General features: G+C 42.7%; 2 long non-coding RNA genes across 3 annotated transcripts; one reads left to right on the top strand and one right to left on the bottom strand.

Annotated features, from left to right (window-relative positions):
• Nucleotides 1-4902: 4902 nt before the first annotated feature.
• On the bottom strand, nt 4903-11788 carry LOC110354515 (uncharacterized). Its single transcript, XR_002406596.4, has 2 exons — nt 6486-11788; nt 4903-6243 (listed from the first exon to the last, which is right to left on the bottom strand). It is a non-coding gene; the product is annotated as an uncharacterized lncRNA (long non-coding RNA).
• Nucleotides 11789-11858: 70 nt separating this feature from the next.
• LOC110354516 (uncharacterized) lies at nt 11859-22470 on the top strand. 2 transcript variants are annotated; one of them, XR_011807410.1, is made up of 4 exons: nt 11859-12653; nt 12813-12915; nt 15491-15667; nt 16286-22470. It is a non-coding gene; the product is annotated as an uncharacterized lncRNA (long non-coding RNA). The 2 variants fall into 2 exon arrangements; XR_002406597.4 differs by lacking the exon at nt 16286-22470 and having other exon boundaries at nt 11865-12653; nt 15491-15766.
• Nucleotides 22471-24152: the final 1682 nt, after the last annotated feature.

The raw sequence follows: 24152 nt of genomic DNA, 5'->3' as shown, positions 1-24152 counted from the left end.
ACTGCATTTATTGCAAGTGACTCACCTAATCGCTTGTGAAACTTTCTCAGATTACATAAAATGCACCATAAGGAAGTTCAGGCACTGGACTGATAATGACAAACTTTCTGGTGGCAATTAACAGGAAATTAGCGTTTGGGGATGTGAATTAATAAAAGGAGTAGACTGAAAAGTGACTCCAAAAAATAAATCAGGCCCATTCAGCAACAACGTGGAGGATGGCCCTAGACTTCTGATTATTTTGAGATGGTTCTGCCTTTATCCTTTCATCTCACTGGGCAGGGAAAAAAAGATTGAAAACCAGCTGGGTGTGTATCTGTTCCTGTCTGAATCAGAGCTAACTGGCTTTACAGATTGCTGGTGATGTGACCGCCTGTTTGATGTCATGGTGGGTCTTTCTTTTTGACCTGGAAAATTGTCCTTGACTTCTCATTATAAATTTCTTAACTAGTAAGTTCTGCTTAATAGAACTTGCCAAACTATTTATGTGGCATCATGATCAAACAGTCCATTTTTAATATCCTGTATCTGTGCTTAAGGGTAGCATTTGTTAGTGCCTCACACAATCGCGAAGTTAATCCAGTTCAGTCTGTCTGTGTGCGGTGCCACATGCCTTTCGGCTAGCTTTCAGAACAGGAAAAACCCAATGAAAAACAGGGAAATGGTGACGTTAACAGGAAAACACCCCAGGAGCTGACACAACCACGCGTTAAGCCCAGCTCTTTCCAAAAGCTGAGTTCACGAAATGAGTCAGCCCCCGATGACTTTCATCTGACAGAACTGCTGCAAGCCCATAACCCTTAATTCTGCAGGTGCTCCCTGTTGCCCATCCCTGGTGCTGCCTTGCCATGCTGGTGGCTACCACCTGGGCTACTGTTTTCCAAGATTTTATGGGTTATGTGCAAGTTTTGTGGACAGATCCATACCAGCTTTAGTTTAAGACCCCTAAATGTGCGTACACGTGTATGTACAAATCTGCCGAGTGTCTTAAGCTCTTACTGCAGGTGGTGGAGCTGCTTTGAACACAGGCCATGGAGGTTTAATGTGGGAGCTGTTCAGCCCACTCCAGAACACCTCCGTTCAACTCTGCTGACTGCACCAGCCTGGTCACCTTGTTCACATGCAGGCAGCTCTGTCGGGTGCTTGCTGGAGGCAAGCCTCAGCCTTCCTTTCCAGGGCCTTCAAGGATACAGTCGGTCTGCGGATCCTGCATCTGCCCGTCCTGCATAGCAACACACACATCTTGGTTTTTGAATTCAGCGTTGTACCTGACGTACCTGTAAGTAGCCCTATTCTGCCTTTGTCCTTTGGTCTGTTAGAGAAATGGAAGTGCCTGTCATGCCCACTGCCCTAATATTCTTATGTCCTACATCTGTGTAGGCCAACATGGCTCTCCTGGGCTGTAGGTTTTTCCTCCCTTTTCCTCCTATGCTGCTATTACATTGAACTCCCTTTATTTTCCCTGCTAAACAGTTTTAAGTGAGCAATATATGGTTTCCTTGTAATCCCCAACGACTGTCCTTGACTTGTAGTTAATAGTACAGAAGGGAGTCTTCTAGCAGGGAGTTGCCCAGAAGTGTAATGTAGCAAGGGAGGGCTGGCTTGCTGGTGAAACTGCAGCAAACACTGACATGAAAGAGTCTGAGGAGCTGTCTAGCTCAGTGTCAGAAAGGCAGCTAAGTATAAAACACATCATGAATGTTTGTGATGAGCTAGCTGGCAGTATTTCTTTTGTGAGGTTTGGACCACCTTTATGTTAACTTCATGCCGTTTCATCTGAATCTTTTCCAGGCAGGTGAAAAGAAGCCAGAGGTGCTCATTTCTGACATCTGAAGAAAGCTACTGACTGCTCCTGGTACTTTGACAAAAGTAGATAAGAAGCTATTGTGAAAAGCCAACAGACCAGAAAGTACAAGGAGGAGAGAAAACAATACAAGGCTAGGTCCCCAAAATAGCAAATACTTCCCTCCCTCCCCTCCAGGTTGGTAGCTGGCAAGCATTCAAGCTGATATTCCTTGCATTTTTAAAGCCACCTTAGCAAACAATATTTTACAAAGGAAAATTGCCTGAGCTATATCAAGGGTTTGAACAGGTGGAATGTGTCGTTATTGAATTTGTTCAGTGATGATTCAGACAACTTCGTCTTCTGAATTTGCTAACCTGTATGGAATAGAAATCTGAGTGCTGTGCGCCCGATTTCCTGACGCAGCTTCTTGCAGGAGCCTTTGAAGCACGTCACAGCTGTGAGATTAAAAGCTCAGTTCTGTAGTCAGGCAATCATGAAACTCTTTGATATGAGATCAAGCCTCCCAGTGTACGAACACAGAGGGTACTTGAAAGCTCTGACTTAGTGCCTTAGTTACCTTTAAAAATAAAATAAAAAAAAAAAACAGTCTAGCTAATGAAGAGACAGAAAAAGCACTTCATAATCTCTAAGGCAATGAATGAAATGGCAGCAAGTAGTTAGATGGCTTCAGAAAAGCAGCAGAATGTGTAGTTTTTCAATAGTACACAAATACAGTGAGAATCCTTAAATCCTTAAAAGCAAATCCTTAAAGTAAATTAGGCAGACCTAAGGGGGAAAATAACACCATAATATGTCTTTGAAACTGAAATTATACACATGAAAGAAATCTGTTATAAAACAAAAGAAATGTAGCACAAACTATAACAATGTCAGAAGAGATTTTATCAGTTACAGTGCTGATGTGGTCCTGCTCCAAAAAAAAAAAAAAAGCAGAATGAATGTATGATCAGAAATAGCTGAATGGCTAAGGCAAAGACTAAAAAGCTGCTGTTTCCAACCAAAACAAAACTGAACAAAACACAGGTGCTGCTGTTTTAATTTCTAATGAGGCTTGCATTACCACTTTTGTCTCCAGAGCTGAAAACAGACAAGTTAGCAAGATGAATTTATGAGTGCAGGAAACTTAAAAAAACAAGGCTTGTGCAAATCAAGGAATAGTAACTTTTTGGTTTTTATATATTGCTATGACCCTTCAGTGCAGAAGGGAGAAAGCTCAGGGGAAAGAACAACAGACTAAACAGAGAAAAGAAATCACAGCTGGGAAGCACCTGTAGAAAAGATGGAAGAAAAGTAGAAAAGCACATACAGAAAGCAGCTGGCACATGAGAGTTCATTTAGCTTCTTTATTGCGTTGTCAATGATAGTGCACAGTCGATAATCCGTCATATCTGTCTTCGTGTCACAGCCTGGTGAGGGTTATTTTTCTCCATTCCCTGTTGTTTATCATCTTGTCACTTCATTTTCTTTTTCCATCAGCCTCCAAAGTCTTCTAATCTGAATGTTTGCAGTATATTTCAGATTTTTGTGCCTTTAGGCTGTGCTTGTAGACCGTTAAAAGCTATGCTTGGCTTGCAGTGTAGTTAAAAGCAGCTATTCACTGACATTTTTACAGTCGTAATGCAAAAACAGAGGTTTTTCTCTTACATTCTCATACCAGTTGCTGCCCAAATGAATACTAATTGTGGCATTCCGTTGTTCACCAAGTTTTTCTACTTCTCTATACCTTGGGTGAAGCTTTTGTCCTGAAGACAAAGTACAGAAAGTTAATTTTGTCCATCTTGAATTGCTTTAATACAATGGAAGTGCCAGCTCATGCTCACAGCATGTTGTCTGTGGGCATACTTCAAACAAAATCTTCTCAGGGCACCGAGAGACCCTGCCAGTCCCACAGAGAACATCAAACGACTGCGTCATCTACTACCAAGAGGACAGTAAACCATCAGGTGACGGCATTGTTTGCAAAACTGGGATCATCACATGATTCCTGGCAGCTGTGATTTCAGAGGAAGACTTTCGATATATATCATAAGGTAGCTTTCTGTGACATTTTGTTTCCAGACACACCCTGTGAAATATATTTAGTTCCTAAAATACTCCACTAGTGAGTGTTTGGCAGAACAGTGTGTGTAAGTCTGCATTGAGGATGTGATAATTTGGGCAAAAACTGCAAGAAACTCCAACAAAAAAAACCTCCAACATACATTTGGACTTTGCAGTAGTGAATCATTGAATTATTAAACTGACATTTCTTACTCTGCAGTAAGGAAAAAATGACATTTTAGAATATCAGATCAACAGGGACAATATGCCAAGAGCTGGCAGCAAGGCAGAACAGGAATGCAAAACCCAGTCAATAACAAAATGGACTCAGATCTTAGACATAATAACTTAATGGGCAATGCTATATATATATATGTCAATAAAACACTATTTTCTGGATGAAAGTTTGTAAAATGTGAAGCTGGAAAAAAAATCCTGTCTAAATTCAAAGTTTTTTTTTACAGAGAGGAGTAAGAAGAGAAAATGAGGGCACAGAAAATGTTTGATCAAACTGACGTTAGTTTTGATCTACTCCTGATTTGAAGACACCAGACCTACCCAAGACATTGTTTCCAGCTGTTCTTATGGGAAGAAACTAAGAAGCAGCCAAAGTGAGGATGCTTGCAAAAGGCATCTTGGATTCAAAATGTGCATTCATTTTCATATGCTTAAATCCATTTGTGAGCATTCACATATGTGAATTTTCTGAGTCATTGTGTGGAGAAGCAGTGCAGAAGAACAATAGTACTTTCACATTCTTTTGTTGCCATTTTTTTCTAAAACACTCAGTCAAATTAAAACAGTATTTTGTCACTAAAGAATTTGAATAAATGACCCTAAATCCATAAGCTCCTCCCAAAGGCTTTATAGCAGCTCTTTACTATTAATTCCTTCATGATTTGTAATTAGTCACTTGAAGGAAGGTCAGAAGAAGGAGGAAATTGTGGTTTGAAATGTTCTTAAAAATTCAAACAATAAAAAAACTGTGTTTGCTGATCGTTAGCACGAAGAAAGCTCTGGGTGTGTTTCTTTAGGCTTCATTTTCACAGAATCACAGAAAGTTGGGGTTGGTAGGGACTGCTGGGGATCATCCAGCCCAAATCTGTTTGACCCCCCATGTCAATTAGACAAATTAGTCAAACCAAATAAAGCCAAGCTTCAGGCAAGTTGGGAACGGTTTAGGGAGAGCAAGCCTCAGCCTGAGGCCTTGCAGACTCAGTACAAAGCTTCTGGGCTATTTCTATTACAAATTCTGCAGTATTACAGGGCTCATGGTTACAAAATCCATGCTGACTGCACCCAGTCACCTTGTCCTTCATACACTTGGAAATCTGGGAATATTTGCTCCATCGCCTTCCAAGGCTGACTAGCCTGTATTTTCCAGGGTTTTCCTCCTTGCCCTGCTTGAAGATAGAAGAAACATTTTCTGTTTTCCATTCTTTGGGAGCCTCTCCTGGTCACCATGACCTTTCAGAGATAATTGAGAGTGTTACAGAATTATAAAATGATTTGGTGGTTTGGAAGGGTTGTATTTTCTCTCCCTTCGAGAAGGGGGAGTGAGAGAGTGGCTGTGGTAGAACTTGGCTGCCCAACCAAGTAAAAGCACCACAACTGGCTCCCATGGTCCCTTCGCTCTAGGGATGGATCCTTCACACAGGATTTTTCTAAGCAGATACCTGAAGAAGCCAAAGTCTCTCCTGAAGCCCGGGATGTGATTCTGACATTTGCCTTGTTCCCTCCTTGCAGAATCCTCCACCAGCTCATGGTTGCTGCAGACAAGGTTGCCCCTGACCTTCACCTCTCTGATGAGGTCTTCTTTCTTTGTAAGCGTGGGGTCCAGCAGGGTGCATGTCCTTGTTGGGTCTGTGGTCACCTTTGTTAGGGTATTTTCATCAGTGCACTCCAGTAATCCTTTGCCGTGTGGGCAGCAAATTAAGAAAACAGAAAGGTAGCCAGGGTAGTAACAGACAGAAAAAAAGAAATAAACCGCTAACCTTGTTCTGAATTCTATAAATAAAATGTCTAAATAGGAAGGAGAAAACATGTCATTTCCAGGGAAGGTGAGTCAGCTGAGACCTGGACTAACACCAGATTACATGAAACGAGTCTTGAGTGAAATCCTGGCTCAAGTGAATTCAGGAGAAACCTTTGCTGGTTCTCATGAAGACATGTGGCAGGGTTTTACTCATCTTTAACAGTTAAGGATTTTGTTCCTTATTCTGCCAGGCACAACTGGGTAACCAAAGACAGTTTGCCTAGGGTGAAGTTTTCAGACATGGCCACCTAGTTTACAGTCCTCAGGTTTTGGATTTTGGTTTCAAAACCCATGCCTAAATATGCTCAGAGTGCACGTGCATCTTTTTGACATCGCTTGGATCTCTGAAGGCTCACCCCATCTGAAAACCAAGCAGGAGAGGTCACAACAAGTAAGCACTTTGCATCCTTGGTCTTACGTCTTGATATGTGTCAGTGCTACAGATTTGTATAGCCATAAAATAGTAACGAGTCTATTTACAAAGGCTGTGCAAAGTTAAGCTAAGCTTTGTAGGTTAAAGTGAAATAAGCAGATTCAAAATGCAAACTGTTGTTATACATTCATGAAGTAACTTTATTTTGTGGTATAAAACTTTCTACCAACCTTTGCAGTTTTCTTTCAGCATCACCCAGCAGTCCCCAGGGAACCAATTTCTCTTAATCACACCTTGCTGGCCGGGCAAAATGTGGTTGGCATTGTAAGTAATTGAGTTTAACAAAAAGCCAAAGCAAGCTACAATAGTGCAGCGATTGGCCTGTTTAATTAGTTAGGTGCTTTTATTTGATTTTATAGACTCTTGTTACAGGCAGTTTGTCTTTGATATTCCCTCTCCTTGTGTTTGTCTCCAGCCATAAAACATCTGTTCCCCATGTAATTGGGAGAAGGCAGGATAATGTAATTAAGGAAACATCCTTTAGCTGCTGAATCTTCTTCCTGATGGGGCTCGAGCTGAAAGCAAACACTGCTTATTTTATCAAGCAATGATTACTCACTAATCTGTTTAATCTGGGTATGGGCTAACAGAGAGCTGCAGCCGATTTTTTTTTTTTTTTAACGAATTATTTGTAAACTTGGCTCCTCCTTGTGGATGATCTTTGTAACACACCCCTGGGCAAACGGGCTCCAGTCTGTGAAAAAAAAAAAAAACAACAACACACTGGACCTAAATTTTCAGGTTGCCTGGATTTAGAAACAGCAAGTCATTAAAAAATTAACACCCTAAAAGCATTTCGGCCATGAGCCAACACCAAATTCCCGTTTTGTGGTGGACCCCTATTGCAAAGCCACAAAGTGGTTCGTGGTTCATCTGCAGATGGTTCTGTGAAGAGCCTGGCCAAGGTGGTGCAAAGGGAAATGTTTTCCTGAGGAGGCCAGCAGGCCTTTTATTTACAGCTATGGTGTTAGCAGCTGATGAAATTTGCTGTGTTTTCAACCTTAAAAATGTCATATCTGAATGTTATCCTGAGATGAAGGATCTTTCTGAAGTAGAAACTCTGTCTATTCAAGCCTGAAAAACTCCCTTATTTGATGGTAGTAGAAATTTATAGGTCCTTCTCATATGAAGTTTATCTCTGCTATTCTCTGTTCTGCTATTTATTCCCAGTCATGAAACGTTTGTTCTCCACATAATTACGAAAAGTCAAAATAAAATTACATCCACCTGAAATAAAGATTTAGATTTTCTTAGTGCAGGCCTTCTGGGGAATTTTTATTTAAATTTGAGCATTTCTTAAAGGGAAACACTCTTTAAAAAGGAAACTGACACATTCTTTATGGAAATGATGGGGAAAAAAATATATTTTCTGTGATTTAATAGACCAAATATTGCATAGTTTAGAATGCCCAAATGGACAGTATGGCTGGAACAGATGTTGTTGTATAATGGCATTTGAGAAGCATTACAAAAAATATGTTTTTCATGTCTTAATGGTTCTCCCGCTCTTGTACATTAACTCGGTTTGTTTGTTTTTACAGTGCTTTTAGGAATTACTGCTTCTCTTTGTACCTAAGAAATCCACTTCCCAGGCAGGAAAAGCAGTAGGATCAGAGGATGGTGCTGTTCCTGGTGGTGGTGTTTCTCTGGCTCCCAGCTTTGCAAATAGAGAGTGCAACATCCACAGTCACGTGGCAGAGACTACAAAGCAGTCATCCATCTTCATTTCACTTTAATACTGTTTTCTTTTCATGTATAAAATGAGGGGAAGGAGGAACAAAGCTTTGTCTCCTTCCATCATCATGATTCTCTAGCAAACCCATAATCAGAGGATCCATTACAAAACTTCTGGCGAAGGGATAGAAACCTTTTAATATGCAGATGACTGGACGTAGTCCAGAACAGGGAACAGCTCATGCAGCCTTTCTTTGCTTTTGTTCTCATTCAGATTTTCAAACACGAGCAATGACATTTCTGAGAAGTCCGCATTGTTCCATTATGGCTGTGCTGAGAGACGCACCTGCTCCTGTGAGTGCTGCCAGCCATAGGACTTGTGTGGATGCTTGGCAGCATGGTCATGGTCCAGGAACTTCTCCTGTCCCTTTCCCCATCCCTAGAGCAACCAGAGCAGACATCCAGACGTCTTATTCTCCAGTGTGGATTTAACTGAGGATGTCCTTAGGACGTAATGATGATCACAGTGCTGTTGTAATTTTCCTAGCAGCAAACAGCTAGGTATATTGATTTTTTAATTAAGATTAGGATTGCAACAACAATAGAGAGATGGCATCAAAATAATTAAAAACTCATTTTCCTAATCTGGCTAAGTGATCTGACTGATACGTTACTCACTATTCAGGCTACTGGATGCAGAAAAAAACAACTATGCAGACATGGGAAGCTTTTTCTGTACCAGTCTTCAGATAAAATAACCCAATTTGTTTCCTCCTTTTATTAGAGAAGATGACATTCAACAGCCATGAAAGTCAGAATTATAAAAGAAAGTTTTTCTTATAAGCAGCCCACTGAATGTGTTGTTAGGAAGGTATGAATCAGTTGTTTGTGTGTCACTGGCACCAAGATAATGAGGGCATAAACAGCTCAAGTACTTGCAGCCTTTTTATAAATGCATTTGGAAATTGGAAGGACTTTCATACCTTCAAGATAAAGGCTATTTTAAGCAGGCTAGGGAGAACATTGTTTTACTGCCAAGTGAATTTCTGACCACGTGGTATGGACTTCTTGTACCTTTCTCTAAAGCTCATGATGTTGGCTGTGGAGATGGCATAGAAGATAGAATCTTGGAATATGGAAAATCACAGGATCATTAAGGTTGGAAAAGCCCTCCAAGATCACCTGGTCCAACCATCCCCCCACCACCAGTGTCACCACAGAGCCGTGTCCCCAGGCACCACGTCCAACCTCTCCTTGAGCACCCCCAGGGATGGTGACGCCACCACCTCCCTGGGCAACCCGTCCCAATGCCTGACTGCTCCTTCTGACAGAAATGTCTCCCAATTTCCAAGCTGAAATGGTGTAGTAATTATATGTATATGATTTAGGGATTTATTAATTGTAATAATTTGGTAAATGTATTCCTGGCTCAGTCAATAATCCAAACACACATTTCCTCCAGAAGCTAATGTCACTGTATTGTAATTAAAGCAAATTCCTTGTTCTGAAATGCTAACACAAAGACACCTCCTAAAATTCAATGCACATACTATTCCTTGAAGTAAGAGTAAACTAGTCTGACCTGGTTGAAAAGAGCTAAGAAGGTAAAGAGTTGGAAAATATGTCAAGTGACAGACCTGATTTAGGAGAGAGATATTGATATATGGATGGATAAGCATGAAATGATGACCAGCTTGCCCATCTCCATGCAGAGCATGAATAGGTGCTTCGTGACAAGGCATGCTTAGGTGTTTCTTTTAGTATGAGGTTTGTCTCCATGAATAATTCTGTGTTTTATGAGACCTTAAACTCTCATAAGTACTAATACTGACATTTATGAGTCATTAATTCTATTGTTGTCCTGAAAATAACAGAACTGCGGGCGCTAAATTCAGTCAGAGACGTTCAGATGAGTCTGTAACCCAAGATTTCAGCCTAGGAAGAAATACTGCTCCCCAGCTACAGAGACTGATTTTTGAAAGGGAATTGATTGAGACAGGTACAACTCTTTCAAATACTGCTGGTTGTCCTGGTGTTTTGCACTAAGTGGATTTCTAACTGGAGCTATCTAAAAAATATCTTGCTAAATGTGGTCAGTAGCAGTCATTCTTCCTCTGGGTACCTTACGAGAATCAGGTTCACCTGTAAGGAAGCCAAAGTATTTTTAATTTACTGCTGGTATAACTTGCTTCCTGGCAGAGTACTGGTACAGCACCTAGTAGGGGGCAGCTTCTCAGGTTTTATTTGGCAGCTCCCAGCCTTTCATCTAACAACAGAGCCTGCATCGGAAAGATACGGCAGTTGTAGCCTAGGAGACTCAATTATTTCAAGGCTGAAAAAATCTCAAACACTCTGAATTACATGCAAGTTCACAGATTTGAAATAAGCCAGCACATCCTGATTTTTTCTAAACCTTTTTTTTTTTTTTTTTTTTTTTTTTCTGGTGTTTGCAGTGCTTAAAAAAAACAGCTGTGTGTCAACAATAACAGTAGGTTTAGTTTCACTTAGTCTAGGTGCTAAATGCAGTGCTAGGGGGATGCTGGAAGCACTTCGCTCCCTTTTGCTGGCAGCGTTGCTGCTCGATCTGTCTACTTGACATAGCCTAAATTCGGCCCCTCGGCTGGAGGTGAAATGTGCATCATCCTTCTCTGAAACAAGAATCGTGTTTGTTTGCGTGCTGCTGCTGTGCTGCCCTTTAAGGCTTGGGCTCCTGGAAGGAATGGGTAGGGGCTGAGCTGTTGGAGTCATTGGGTAGCTTTATGTAATTCTCCTTTGAATTTTCAGAAGAAATTTGCAGCTTTTTGAACTTGCTCCACGTGACTGCTTGAGAGCAGCATCTGAACGGCATTTCTGTCTGCTATTTGTTGCGTCTGTCACAACGTTTGGCCCGGCTGCAATGCTACCAGCAGGGGTGATCTGGAAAAGCCTCCCCAGCTGGCAAGCCTGAGCAGCGTGTGTGTGCCCTGGCTGGCACCAACGGCGCGACTCATCCCTCAAGAATATCCCTCCAGATTCCCTTCAATGTAAATATTGGCATTGTGTTAGGATCAAGGCCTGAGTCTTTACAGGTGAGGCCTTCATTTTGCTCTTAGCATCAGTCTCCCTCTCTGCCCCCCAGCAGCACAGGTAGGTCCCGTGGGTCTGACAGCTCCAGGTAGATCTTCAGTCCTTCCAGGCACGTAATGGGTTCAAACCAAATTCCAAATTAATCCTTAATTGCTAGTCAGGAAATCCCAAGAAGTTCCTCAGCTACAACGGAGTTCCCCATTGTCGCCTGGGTGCTATATTGACACTTGGATCTTGTTGGTTGTCACCGAGGTGGATGTTCTGCAGATAATCTTAATGAAGATAATTTTATTATTAAATAAGTGGGAATGGTTTCTTATGATTTATTTGAAGGGTCACTTGTTTCCACCAGTACTGTTAGGGAATCAGATCCATCCCTCCTGCGGAGTCTGTCACAAATTGTAAAGACTCGGACCTGGTCACTCTGACCTAATGGCTGTAGGCGACTGCCCTGCAGTTTGGGGATTTGAATCCTTTTCCCAGCATAAATGGGGATATCCACGTGTGCACGGGGCGGTCGCTGTGCCCACCTGGGTGGTTGCACGTGAGGAGTTTGGTGCAGCAGGTGACGTCTGTCCCATTGGACACAGCAGGGTAAGAGCCCTGCCCAGTGACCTAGCAAAAAGTTCTTTATCCAAAAACAAACTGCTCGGTTGCCTACTGACTGTTTTGGCAGGGATTTTACCTGGGATTGTTGTGTATACAGGCTGAAACCATCAGCAGAACCATGAATTTCAAGTCCTGCTGGCAGCTCCTCATAGTGAAAGGCTGGCTGCAGTACTGCCAGGGCTGCTAAGAAGTTCACAAGTACAATCATTTTGCACTCAAAGGTGCTGATTTCTCAAACTGTGTGTTGGAAAAGAACAGTTTCAATAAAATGTAAAAGCCTTAAAAATGCCCTAAAGTTGTTCAGATGTCCTATTTCAACTCTTCTCAGTGAGCTTTTCAGGAGGCCTCATTTTACAATTGAAATTCATTTTCAGTAAAATTAAAGCCAAATTAAAAGAAATATTTTGATGGTTAAAAAAATAATCCAATCTAAAGATCTAAAGTTACTCTTTTGCAAGCTTTCAGTGTTTAAGCATGCTCAGTAATATACTTTTTGTTCTGATTTTGGATGGATATTATTGTTTAGAAATTTCAATATTTTTGATGGAAGAGGAAATAATTTTCAACTGGATTCTGATTGCTCTTTTGGATGGAATTAGCTAAATCCTACAGAATGCCCATCTCTAAGAATGCCCATTTGTAAGACACAAAACAGGATAATTATATATTTTAAACTGAAGAAAGTTGATCAAATCTTGACTAATTCATGAAGATGATGATGCTTTGATAGCGTCGGGATTTTAGCATATCTCTAAATAAAATGCTCTCCTACTCTTTTTAAGCCATTAAGATGTCTTTATATGCCCGTATAATTATGCTTAGAAATCAGGTTCTTTCTGTTTCTCCCAGATGTTGCTTGTTTGGTCAGTGCAAAGGGGAAAATAAGCTTAAGAGCGTTCTTGTCCTTCAGCAGCAAGGTGACAGCGGCACTCTGAGCTGCAAGAAGACACTTGGTGCAGCCACTTGCTGGAGAAGCTGTGTCTTTCCAGGTACACTTTTTACCTTTTGGTCGCATGATTAGATGGTCCTATTTCCCCTTCTATCATCAAACCCTCTGTTACCCTTCCCTGGACCCGAAATGGCTGGCATATCTCCCCGGTCCTTCAAACTACTAATGCTTCTCTCAACTTTCTTTCTCTATTCCTCAGCTTTTGTTCACGTGGAAGCTGAACTCACAGGCTCTGGCAGAGATACCTAGGAATGAAAATTCATGTGTGAAGATGATGAAGGCTGGGAGCACCGTGGCTACAGGTAGCAGCAGCTGCTTGAGCTGGTTACTGGCCTCTTTATGTTCAATGCAAGAAAGATTTGAATTTTAGTCCATATTTATTCAGCATTAGCTAATATTGTTCATGCCCACAGAGTTTTGTTAAAGAAATTCCCCAGGAACAGAATTTGGGTAATGCCTCAGAAAATGGGGCTTGGACCCCTAAAAGAACCACTTGTAGCCATTGCAGTGTAAATGCTCAACACTACTAGTAGCAATCAATGCAATCAGAGTCCTACATGGCAGTCATCCTGCCTCTGTTTTTAGAAAGAAAACATCCCAAATCAGAGTAGGGAACTACTAAAAGCCTTGAAGAAATGTCTCATAAAGATGAAGCCTAGACCATCTATTTAGGACGTATATATGTAAGTTGGGATGCTCAGGGTAGCTCTGATTGCCATAGAGATGATCACAGCTCTCCCTGGAAATATTTTAGCTAAACATAGGAGCAGGGCTCATGGTGGGAAGTTTCTCTTCTGGAGTGCCTTGACACTTCTAGCAGAGCTCAGAAATACAGACCGGGCTTTTGTAAAATACATTTTATGCAGAAAAAGTTAAATCTTTGTGTAAGCGTTCCTGATTGTTCAGGGTCTTGTCTACAGCATTTTAAAATGACTTTGATTGGAGTTTTTGGAAAAGAGACCACGTTACTTCTGGAAATTTAGCTGCCCCTGGAGGGAAGCCAAGGGGATTTCCAGTGTTCATTTTTATTGCTGGAAGGAGAGAAGCAGCAAAGGAACTGCACTACAGCTCACCTACCTCGGGTACCGTTCCCTCCACAAGCCGGAGGTCCCAGTATCACAGGCCATTACAGACTTTGGAAAGGTTGGCCTTCAAAGCAGCGCATGCAAGAAATGAATGAAGTCCTCCTGAGACGCACCTGTTACCCTGCCAGGAGAGGCAAAAATTTCATTTCCCTTCCCCAGAGCTCAGCTGGGGCCAGGGAAGGAGCAGCCAGACAGGGGGCAGCATCTGCTCAGCCAGGAGCTGGGCTGCGGCTGGGGGGAGCCTGCAGGGGAAGAAAATGAGCTCTGCTCGCTTGGGTGCAAGCCCAGGGGAGAAGTTGTGATGCTTTTTTGATAAGCTGCGGTGGCGGCCGATCAAAGTATAGGCCTCGTTTCTTGGTGATAGACGGGGCTGTTTCTGTCAGGACACAAAGAGCTGCGGATTGCTGTGAATACCTGAATAGCAGAACGCCCGTACAGTTATTTGCTGCTGCTGGCACAGAAAGCAATAGGTTAAGGCTTGAATTGCAAAAAGAATTGAGCCGATTCCTAGGCCTTCTATAACAGAAATTATACAAAGGGGAACAGCAGCAGCTCCTTTTTAGACTGGGAGTACCTAAAATTAGCATCTGACAGTCCGTGTCACTAGTCCTCAGTGCCACTGTGGAACTGAATGTGTGCAAAGTGATCAGCATCTGTCAGATCACTCTCACCAGACAACCTCCATCGTTAGGCAGGGCCACTTTCCTCTGTCCTGCTGGCTGCCAGCTGCCGAGAGACCTGGCAGGTTGTTGCTTGCAGCATTAAAGCCGTTGCCAGCTGCAGAAAGGTCCCCATCCTCCTGTTGGCTTCTGAGCTCCTGGTCTGTGCTGCAGAGAGCTCCAGAAGCAGGGGAGGGGATTCTCTGGGAAGCCAGCCCTGCAGGCTGGGTGCTGCTGTGCATGCAGCAGGAGCCGTGCAGCATGCCCTGTGCCCACCGGTGCCTCCTCCCCTGTGTTCACACACCGAGGCTCGTAACGTGATGCACTGTTACAGCCCGGCTATTTCTTCATCTGGGGTGCACAACTGATAGCATCCCTTCCATGGCCCTCTGGCCTGCAGGAGAGGGCTGTCATTAATTGAGACTGGAGCAAGATTCGTCCTTGAGGGCATGAATGAACGAATTCAGAGATGAATTTAGACAGGTTGGAGGTACCTAGTCCAGAAGCAACCATCCTAGTCCACAACCATCACATTTTCTTTAAGTCTTCTCACTCCCTTTCTCTCCTAAGTCCCACGTCTCTCCCATCTGATCCTGAACTAGCATCCAGTTTTGACAGAAGGAGGGGCTGTGTCCCTGTCTCTCCTTCCCTCCCCTCCTTTAGCAGTTATTCCGGGAGCTGGCAATTGCTTTGAGCCCTCATCTCTTGCTTCCTGGAGGAACACTGTCATCACTGGTCAAGCAGATAAAATGGTGGGAACCATGTCAAAATCTAACAGTGAATCTTGTTTTGTTCTTTGTCACGATGCAGGTACCGTTCCTCTAACTCTGGGTCTCCCAGAGCAAGAACCTGCCCACAGCCCTGAATGAATTCCCTCAGAACTTCAGCCTCCTTCCTCTCCCTCATTTTCTATTAATTAGCTCTGAGTAGAAGGGCTGGGGATATTTCTTTGGAGCCACCTGACCCTATCCCGCAAGGTGTATCCCAGCTCATAGCAGGGAATCCTGCGGGTTCCTCAACAAGTTCATTATTGCCTAAGATCTTTATTATTTTACTGGGGATTTGTGTTATCATTTATATGCATTTTTTTTCTATAGGTTATCTCTTTTAAACTATTTTTTTTTTGGTTACAGACCCAGTCTACAGCTGCACTAACCACATCACTGGGTTAAGCCAAGTGAAGCCAGTGGTTTTACACCAAGGGATGCAACGACTCAGTTTCTCCGTCCATCCTCATGGTCCATCCTCTGTCTCTAGTCTTTTAGTGCCTTCCAGTTCGTCTATCCTAATGTTCACATAAAAAGAAAAACGTAAGCAAAGATATGACTTATTCCAGGCTGTAGTTTTTATACATTAGATCCTTCCCTATTCCAGTAAGGGTGGCACCATGAAATAAATGCTCAAAAAGATTTTCTCACTGAGTTAACAACTACTTTAAGTAAGGATTTGTAAGATTTAAGGCTTGTGCCATTCTTTACAAAGGAAATTCAGTTCACATAGCTTACACTGCATGCATGATTATGATCTTAGACTTCGACTGCATGCGCTTCATTTTGTCACATATGGGCCAGGCTGAAAAAATTAATGAATACCCAATATTATCCTAGCAAATTGCAAGCATGTTTGTTTTCACATTCAATTTTAATTAGGCCAAGACTACCATGAATCATTTGAAAGGTTCTTGGGACCCATCTTAATGACATCCTTTTGTTTGTTTTTTCCATGCAAACTTTAGCTGGTGTACTCATGGAAAAGATAATTAGCAATGAACAAATATAGTCTTCAGAAAGCAAAGTTGTCTTTGTTACTTAGTAAAACAAACAAACAAACGGGGCTCATTTAGGCATGGCAATTTGCTAGATAATAGGTATGTCATTGAACAACTGAAGCGGAATGGTTGGTATCTCTCTTTTTGATTCCTTACTCAGGTGTGACATAAGGATTTAGACCAAAAGAAAAGACAGGAGGGACTCCTTCCCAGTTGTAAAAGTGCCTGATGAAAGAAGGCTTATTTCCCACCTGCGGTTGCTAAAAGGGAAGCCACGACCCAGCGCTGGTACCAGGGCTGTCTCCATCCCACAGTGGGTACACGCTGTCCCCTGCCTGTCAGCCCAGAGGAATGTCATCAGCCATTGCCCAACACTCAATTAGTTTTTTAAACCAGAATTTCTTCTATCCACATTGCTAAAGTGTTCATAGTCATGACATACAGCGATGCTTTGCATTTAAAAAGTGTGCATGTAGGAATAAGTGAGCTGAAACTGTTTGGAGTGGTCGGCTGCCTCCACCGTGTCCCCCTCCATAGTCATTGCCCCATGCACTGAAGTCAGCCACCAGATTATCTTTCGCTCCAGTACTTGTGGTAATGCTTTATTTCCATCCTAAAACACCAAAGTATGGACTTTCTTCATCTTCTGTTAGACACTTTACAGAATTCACAGAACTTAGGCATTTTTCTAAGGCTGTACCAGGTGTTGCATTTCCACCCAGCAGAGCACAGTCCTGCGTCCTTCTGCTTTAAGATGCTGCTCTTTAGTAATCAATTAATAATTTCATGCTAGCATGGTTACTGTATCTTTTCCGAGTTCATTTACAAGCTGGACTATTACCATGGTAAAAGCTAAACAATTCCCTGTAAACTGCTTCACCCACAGATCAGTTTTATTCTTCTCAATTAATCTTGAGCGCAGGGCCATCCGGATGGCTCTCCCTCCTTGTTTGCTGCTGATGCACTGTACTGTTTTACAGGCTAACTCCTCTCATTAATTCTGCCTCGTTGTTTTTGCCAGCGTGACATGCTAGAATGCAGACAGTGCCAAAGTTTGCAGAAAAATTTCCATGAGGCTGAGGGGTATTCTGCAGGGAGGAGAAGTAGGAAACGTGACAGAAGTCACCTTTTATTAGTGCCAGTCTTGACTCCAACGTAAGGAAACGGTGCAGTAAGTGACAGCTTCTTTAGTTTCTGTTTTTTTCTGCAAGAGTAGCTCCTTTGTCAGCCAGTCAAAGTGAGTTTCAGGGAAATTTATAGAAACATGTTAACTCTTGGAGGGCTACAAATACCCTGTGAGGTACACGAAAAACCTTTCTCTTCTGAGATTTTGCACCGCAATAGATGTCCTCTGTGTTATGTATGCCGCACATCTAATACACCAGCCCTTTTCTTCAGGCATCGAATCAGCCCTTCAAGAGCAATTCTGATGGAGCATCCTCCATGGCACAAGTTGATCATCTGTGCAGGGTGGATCCTTCCAACTTGTTCATAATCAGATAGGAGCCTTGGTGGGTTGGGTGGGAGGCCTCCTCCTAATCCCACTGAAGTCAGAGGAAAGACTCCTATTAACAGGCTTTGGATCTGTGCCTGTGGGAAGCTCTTTTATAAACCCCAGCTTGCCTCGAGCAGCCTAATGCCTCCAGTTCGAACTAGCAGGGCATGCTGTAATATAAAGCCATTCTGTACTTCAGTTTTTCTAGGATTATTTGCAGGGATAAGGTGGCCCTATTGAGCTAAAAGTTGGGATCTTGGAGACTGGGAGAAGAAACTGATGGTATGTCTGAGTACAGCTGGGATCAAGAAGGTTACAACTCTCTTGCTTCTAGCACCAAAATCTTTTTGCAACATCATCTCCCAGTCTTTTAACAAATGCAGTCTTATGCCCGTCCACAATGCTGCCGTTGTTTGACCACGTAGCACTCTCTTGTACAGTCTGCTTACTTTCTCTTCCAATATAAATCAGATCCTCACTCACAGCATCTACCATGACTAACTATTTCCCTACTTACCACCTTCTATTCAGACTCTTTGTGCTGAATATTTATACTTACAGCGTAAACTTCTGGGGAAGAGACCATTTTGTGTTGTGTTTATGCATCAGTTGTCTCCTGGTCCAACATAATGACAACCAACATTAATAATAAAATAAACCATGTTGCTCCCAGTGTTCCACTTTTCTGCCCACCTCCTCCTCTACCCAGTACTGCACCGGTAACTCTGTCCCAGGTGCAGTTTTCCAGCTGCAAAAGAGCTAATGGGACAGCTGTTCCCAGCACCATATATTCCAAAGAAATGATTAATTTGAAGGTTTCCAAAGGGTTAGGGAAGTTGCCAACAGAAGAGGAAGGGCCTGAAATGGTGTAACTGGCCATTTCTTTCCTGGCTTAAGCCTACAACAGGTTGAGCCACCCAATTTAGGTCTAGGGGCAGGTATTCATCAGGTTTCTTGAGGGGAAGGAGGCTAAGATCTGCAGAGCTGTCCCTGTGCATGGCAGCTTGTTTTGAACAGTATTTTCCGAGAAGGATGAAGTTACTAATGAGAGTATTAAAAAAAGCAATGCTTGTCAAGGCTGTTGCTGACAGGATTTCCCATCTCAAAGCTGGGTAAGTAAGGGGAATTTGTTTCTGGAAGCAAATTCTTTTCCTTGAAGAACTACGTGGTATCAAGAAAAGAACTCCCTGTGTTTGCGCCCATCTTTCAGAAGATGAATTTGGAGTTGCTGCTGTTGCTTATCCTGCTGGAGCACGGGGTTGATTAGTGAATGTGCAGTGTTTACAGGGGGGAACGTGAGCTGGGCAAATGCAAAGATGAGAGTTACAGTTTGTCAGCACAGTATCTCTAAAAAGGAAGATTATATGCAAGCATTAATAACGTAGCTTGGGCGTCAGCCTAATTCTGAAGGCCTGTGGTGTTCATTATAATGGCACATTGCATTCCTCAGTGCTGGGAGATCATTTTATCACAACATTTGAAATATAAACTGAAGTCAAAGTTGAAGCAGGCTTTTTTTTAATTGCTGGCGGGAAGGCCATAATGTACCCTGCCAAAGGAGAGTTCAGGGCACAGCTGAGGGCATCATTAAATAGAGGCACCAGCTGACCTCCCGAAATGGCTGTGCAGGCAGCAGAAGTTAATTTCAGCAGGGCTGTTGCATTGATGCTTTGTGTATAATCACTGCGCTACACAGGGCTCTTGCTCCCGTCATTTCTTCTCACAGTGGGGTTATGTGATGTGGGACAGTGCCACACTGAGACACCAGCTGAGTGAGCTGCTTTGGCTACCAGGAGCACTTCTAATCATGTTGATGCAATGCCTGACTTGCATTAATTGGGCTTTCTGAGAAACTACGTGCAGTTGTCCAACAGGCTCTGCGTTGACATGCCTAGTTTGTTTATAGCCCTCACATTACCTAGAGGGTCTTCTGCTGAGACATATAAACATATTTCTGTACCAACTGTACACAAGCCATCCTCTCTGGTCCTGGGTATTGTGAGAGGTAGTTCCTATCATCACCTTGCAGATATGAATTACAAATAACTCACCTTCTGTTTATTTCAGAGCATTTTTTTCTTGCTGATATTTTGGCCCATATTCCTCTGGCATATTCAAAACTCTGAACAGGGCATGTAGGGAAGAATAAGGTTACACTAAAAATACAGGCCACAAGAGAACAGCTGTGTTGTGCCTATCTATCATTAAATAAAGAATAGAGCTCTAAAAGTGTTTACAGATTGTAAAACAAAAGCAGATTGAATATGTTTTAAATTCTAGGAACTAACCTAAAATTTGCTATAAAACAAATATATGGCTTACAGCTGGAAACCTGTCAAAACACACAAATGATTGCTCTGCACTGTCTGGAAAGAGTTTCTGTGCCCAAAGACTTCAGAACAGCAACAGATGTACTATTGCATAAGAAAGACATCCCTGTTTTGAATTTCAGTTTACACTACAGAGAGGCATATGAGAAATACAGTTCTTTTCATCTTACCCAGGTCCTTCTGTTGCCTCCTTAACATCTTGCTCCACGTACTTCTCCTGTGTTACAGTGATTAGCAGAGATACAGAAAGATGTGAATATATATCATTATAAGAATAGAAAAAGCCATCTGGCTCAGTGTTTGTGGCTGGCTCTTAATTCGACCATGTTGGTTTTTTTCCATGCCCCTCAAGCCCCTCCTTTTCCAGAAACAATCTATGTGATCCCACATCTCTTCTTCAGTAACTTGTTCCAGATGTCCAGCTTTATGAAGAATAAATTTGCCTTAGCTACTCAGTATTTTCCTAGTTTCTTTGTTTTTAGATTGCTTCCCCTTTCTTTGAAACTCCTTTACCCAATCATCTAGCTCTCTCTGGCCTTTTTTTTTTCCTTCCTAGTTTTTATAGTGTAATCAAAAGATATTTGTGTCACACAAACGTTTTTATCAAACCCCAGTCCGTGCCACACAAGGATAATGAGGTCTCTCTTGTTTTTAAATGAAGATGTGCAAGAGGGGTTGTGGCAGGCTGTGCAAGTAGATAGCTTTATGGAGAGCATTCAATTATTCAGTATGAATTTAGAATTTTCCTTGACTGTTCTATTCAATGCATTAAATAATGGTTATAGTAACAGTCAGCAGTATCACCAGTCGATAGTGCACTTTAGGATGACACCTGCACTTCAATCTCTGTCTCCTTGTCTCCTGCTTGCCCATGAGGCACAAGCTGGAGTTGACTCTGGACCTCTCTTTGGAGGACACCAGCTGGTTCCCTCTGAAACACGGCATGCACCTGGTTTTGTAGTTACCTCCTCACTTCAGAGACCCCCAAGTTTCCAAAAATTATGATGCTCATCCAGTTTGGCTCCCTCTGGCACTGTGCAGGCAGCCTATGGACCCTCAAGCAGCCTTGCTTGCTCTCCTTCTACAGCCCAGGACACACAATATCTACCCGCCATTACGTGCCCTAAAAATACTTGGTATGTTGCTGGGATGTTTAAAACTGAAATAACAAAACCCACGAAAGAGAATCAAGTCCTTGGGCATGCCAGCGGGCCCAAGGGGCTTTGTCTGTGTCCATAAACAAAATCCTCAGGCTTTGCCCTTGCGGCCTGAGGCATGGCCAAAGCCTCGCAGCCAAATGCCCTCCCTGAGTGGAGCAGTGTTAGCCATGCATGGTGTCCTGGGCATAGCTCCTGGCCATGCTGTCCCCCAGATTCAGATTCAGATTTGGATTCAGATTCAGATTCAGATTTGGATTCGGATTCAGATTCAGGGCACCTGCAAGGGCACCTGGTGGCCTGGGCCAAAATGGCGCCGGGCAGCTGAGGGAACAGGCGGGCGCCAGCTGTGTGCCAGCGTTCAAGCCCCGCTCGGTTTGTTCGTGTCGGTGGAGCTGAGGAGGCTGTATTTACAAGAAATTTTAGAAACTGGAAATAATTAGGAAAACATCCCAAGGCCTCATGGGAGTTCAATAATTCTGGAGATGGAAAAAGATGGTCTTTTATAATGGGAGTGTTGCACCCTCAGTCCTCCCTGCGAGGAAGCAGCCTGCTTTCCTGGACAAGAAGTAATACCGGGCTTGTTACGTTAGGGAGATTTCCCACATTTTCCATCTGTCAGTGCAAATTTTTGAGGGAACAAATGTGTGACATTTGACAAATTCAAGAGTCTCTCTCCATCTATAGTCAGGGGCTACTCCTGTTCAAGAAAAGGTCAGGATTTAATGTATAATTTGCACAAGGGAATCAGTCTCCAGGGCAAAAAAGCCAGAGACCCCCATGCACAGCCTGTCCCCAGCCCTGCCCCGGCTTGGTGGTCGGCATGGGGTTCAGGCTGGACACCCACCCTTCACACACATCCCATCTCTGCTTTACCACTTCTCCCTGCCTCTGCATGAGGACTGAGGTAGCTCAAGCCAGTGAAGGGGAGAAAAGTAGGCAGAAAAAGGTTCCTCAAATCCTGTTCCCCAAATACGATGTGATCTCTGCTGAGGCAACCTGCTTTCCTCAGATGTTTTCTTTGGGGCTGACCATGAGAAATGCTGTCACTGCAATCCCTCTACCCAGTCAGTCCTGGGTGATGTGCTCAGTGTCTCGTGTTCCTGCAGCAAGGTGGGGAATGCTTGAGGAGACTGAAGAGCAGCACTGGGGAACCACACCAGTCAGTTTTGGGCAGCAATACACTGCAAAATATGCTGCTGAGCTCAGTAACAAAAGCTACATTAACCACTTTCAACTTACTGTATTGAAAACTATATCTTTTCTGTTACACCTTCTCTCTTCCACAGAATATTTAACATCAGTTAAAATTAAGAGGCTCAGTAAAATGCAGAATAACAGATTGCCTTCTATAAATACACCTTAAAACAAATAGGCTTTTTTTTTTTTTTTTTTTTTTTTTAACATGGAAAAAAATATTACCCAAAACAGTGGATATCTCACAGCTCTTACTGTTTAGAAACAGGGATTTTATTTTTCCAGTCCAACTCTTAATTTTTCCATTCTCTCTCGGTTTGGAGTGCAGTGCAAATACAGTACAGCTACATTTCTGCTTTCTGTCCTACACCTTGCAGATCACATTGACAACAATTTAAGCAAAAGGATTGCTCAGAGTTACAAGGATCATCTGATTTACTGAAACTCCTAGACTGGAGACATACCAGGCTCTCCCGCAGGAGACCAGAAAAAAAGGAATGTTTGTGTGGATTATGTCGCATATTTATTAATATCTTTGTTGTCTCTCAGAGTTCATACCAGTTATGAAGGAGTAAAACTTTCAGAGTGAAGTCTGGCTTATCGAGGCTGTTAAGGAAGCCTCGTTCCACATCTTCAAGCACAATGACAAGAGCAATCAATCAAATAATCCTTTTACTTTTTCTTTTCATGTTCCTGGGTGGGGATGTCTCCAGAAAGCTAATTGTTAGTATTTGTGTTCAATACAGGCATTAGTAAGACTGAGAGGTACAAATATGAAGATTATTCACAGTAATTTCATGCTGTAGGGTATTCCATGGGCAAGGATATCAAGATAAATGCATTGTATATAAATGTATATTATGAGGGATTATCTCTGCTTTTTTTTTTTTTTTTTAGATTAGTAAGTGAGCAATAAAACATTGCAGAAGTTCATCTGGTCTGAAGTAGGACATCAACTGAACCGCATTTTCAGTTGTTTCATCTCATTTACAACAGCTTTTAAACATCTGGGCTTACCTAGCCCAAATACCCAGGAAGTGTTAATGTTAACTTCACCTGTTAAAACAAAACCACAGGTTTCAGTTTTGTTATTCGCTTTTTCACCATATTGTTGCTGATGAGGATGTCTCCATTCTCTAATAGAGACCCTGTGGCTTTGCCCTTGGCTTCTCTCTGTCTTTGCTGTTAACGGTGCAACTGAGCTGTGGAAAGCCACTTTGCACCTAAAGCATTGCAGGTGCAGGCTGCAGTTTTGTATGCTCTGGTATCTAAGCAACCCTGTCATGGTGTGGTTGCTTTCCACAACCTAAGCCATAGCCGTGTCTCTGCTGGTTGAATTCCTTCATTCGTACTGCCCAGGTTGAGCCTTTTAATAGAACCATAGAACCACTCAGATTGGAAAAGACCTCTAAGATCATCTAGTCCAACCTTTAAACCAGTACTGACAAGTCCACCACTAAACTATGCTATAAAGGCTACATCTACAGGTCCTAAGTACTGCATCTTTTGCCAAATATTGCCTCCTACACAGTGAAGCACGATGGAATTCACAGCTTGTAAAATGCCCAGGGCTAAGCTGAGGTCTGCTTCGTTTTTGATCTGCGATCAGTACCATGGCTTTGCTCTGAGGCCTTTGTTTTGTCACATACACGAGTGATTTTGCAGTGTAAATACCATGGTTTTAAAGGTTACTTTCTCCATGTTTTTATAGGAAGAATAGATTTGTTCTTCAACCTGGCACTTATGCCAAAGCCTTGGGGACAGTTCTTGCCTGTTGGAATCCCTCCCTCTCCCTTCAGGAGGAGGAGGAGGAGGTGGAGGCAGGTAGATAAGGCTGGCTTGGTGGGG

The sequence above is a fragment of the Anas platyrhynchos genome, chromosome 2 (genome assembly GCF_047663525.1).
Source record: "Anas platyrhynchos isolate ZD024472 breed Pekin duck chromosome 2, IASCAAS_PekinDuck_T2T, whole genome shotgun sequence".
NCBI classification, from domain to species: Eukaryota; Metazoa; Chordata; class Aves; order Anseriformes; family Anatidae; genus Anas; species Anas platyrhynchos.
The sequence above is the reverse complement of the archived record's forward strand: the minus strand, read 5'-3'. Positions and strand labels throughout refer to the sequence as shown.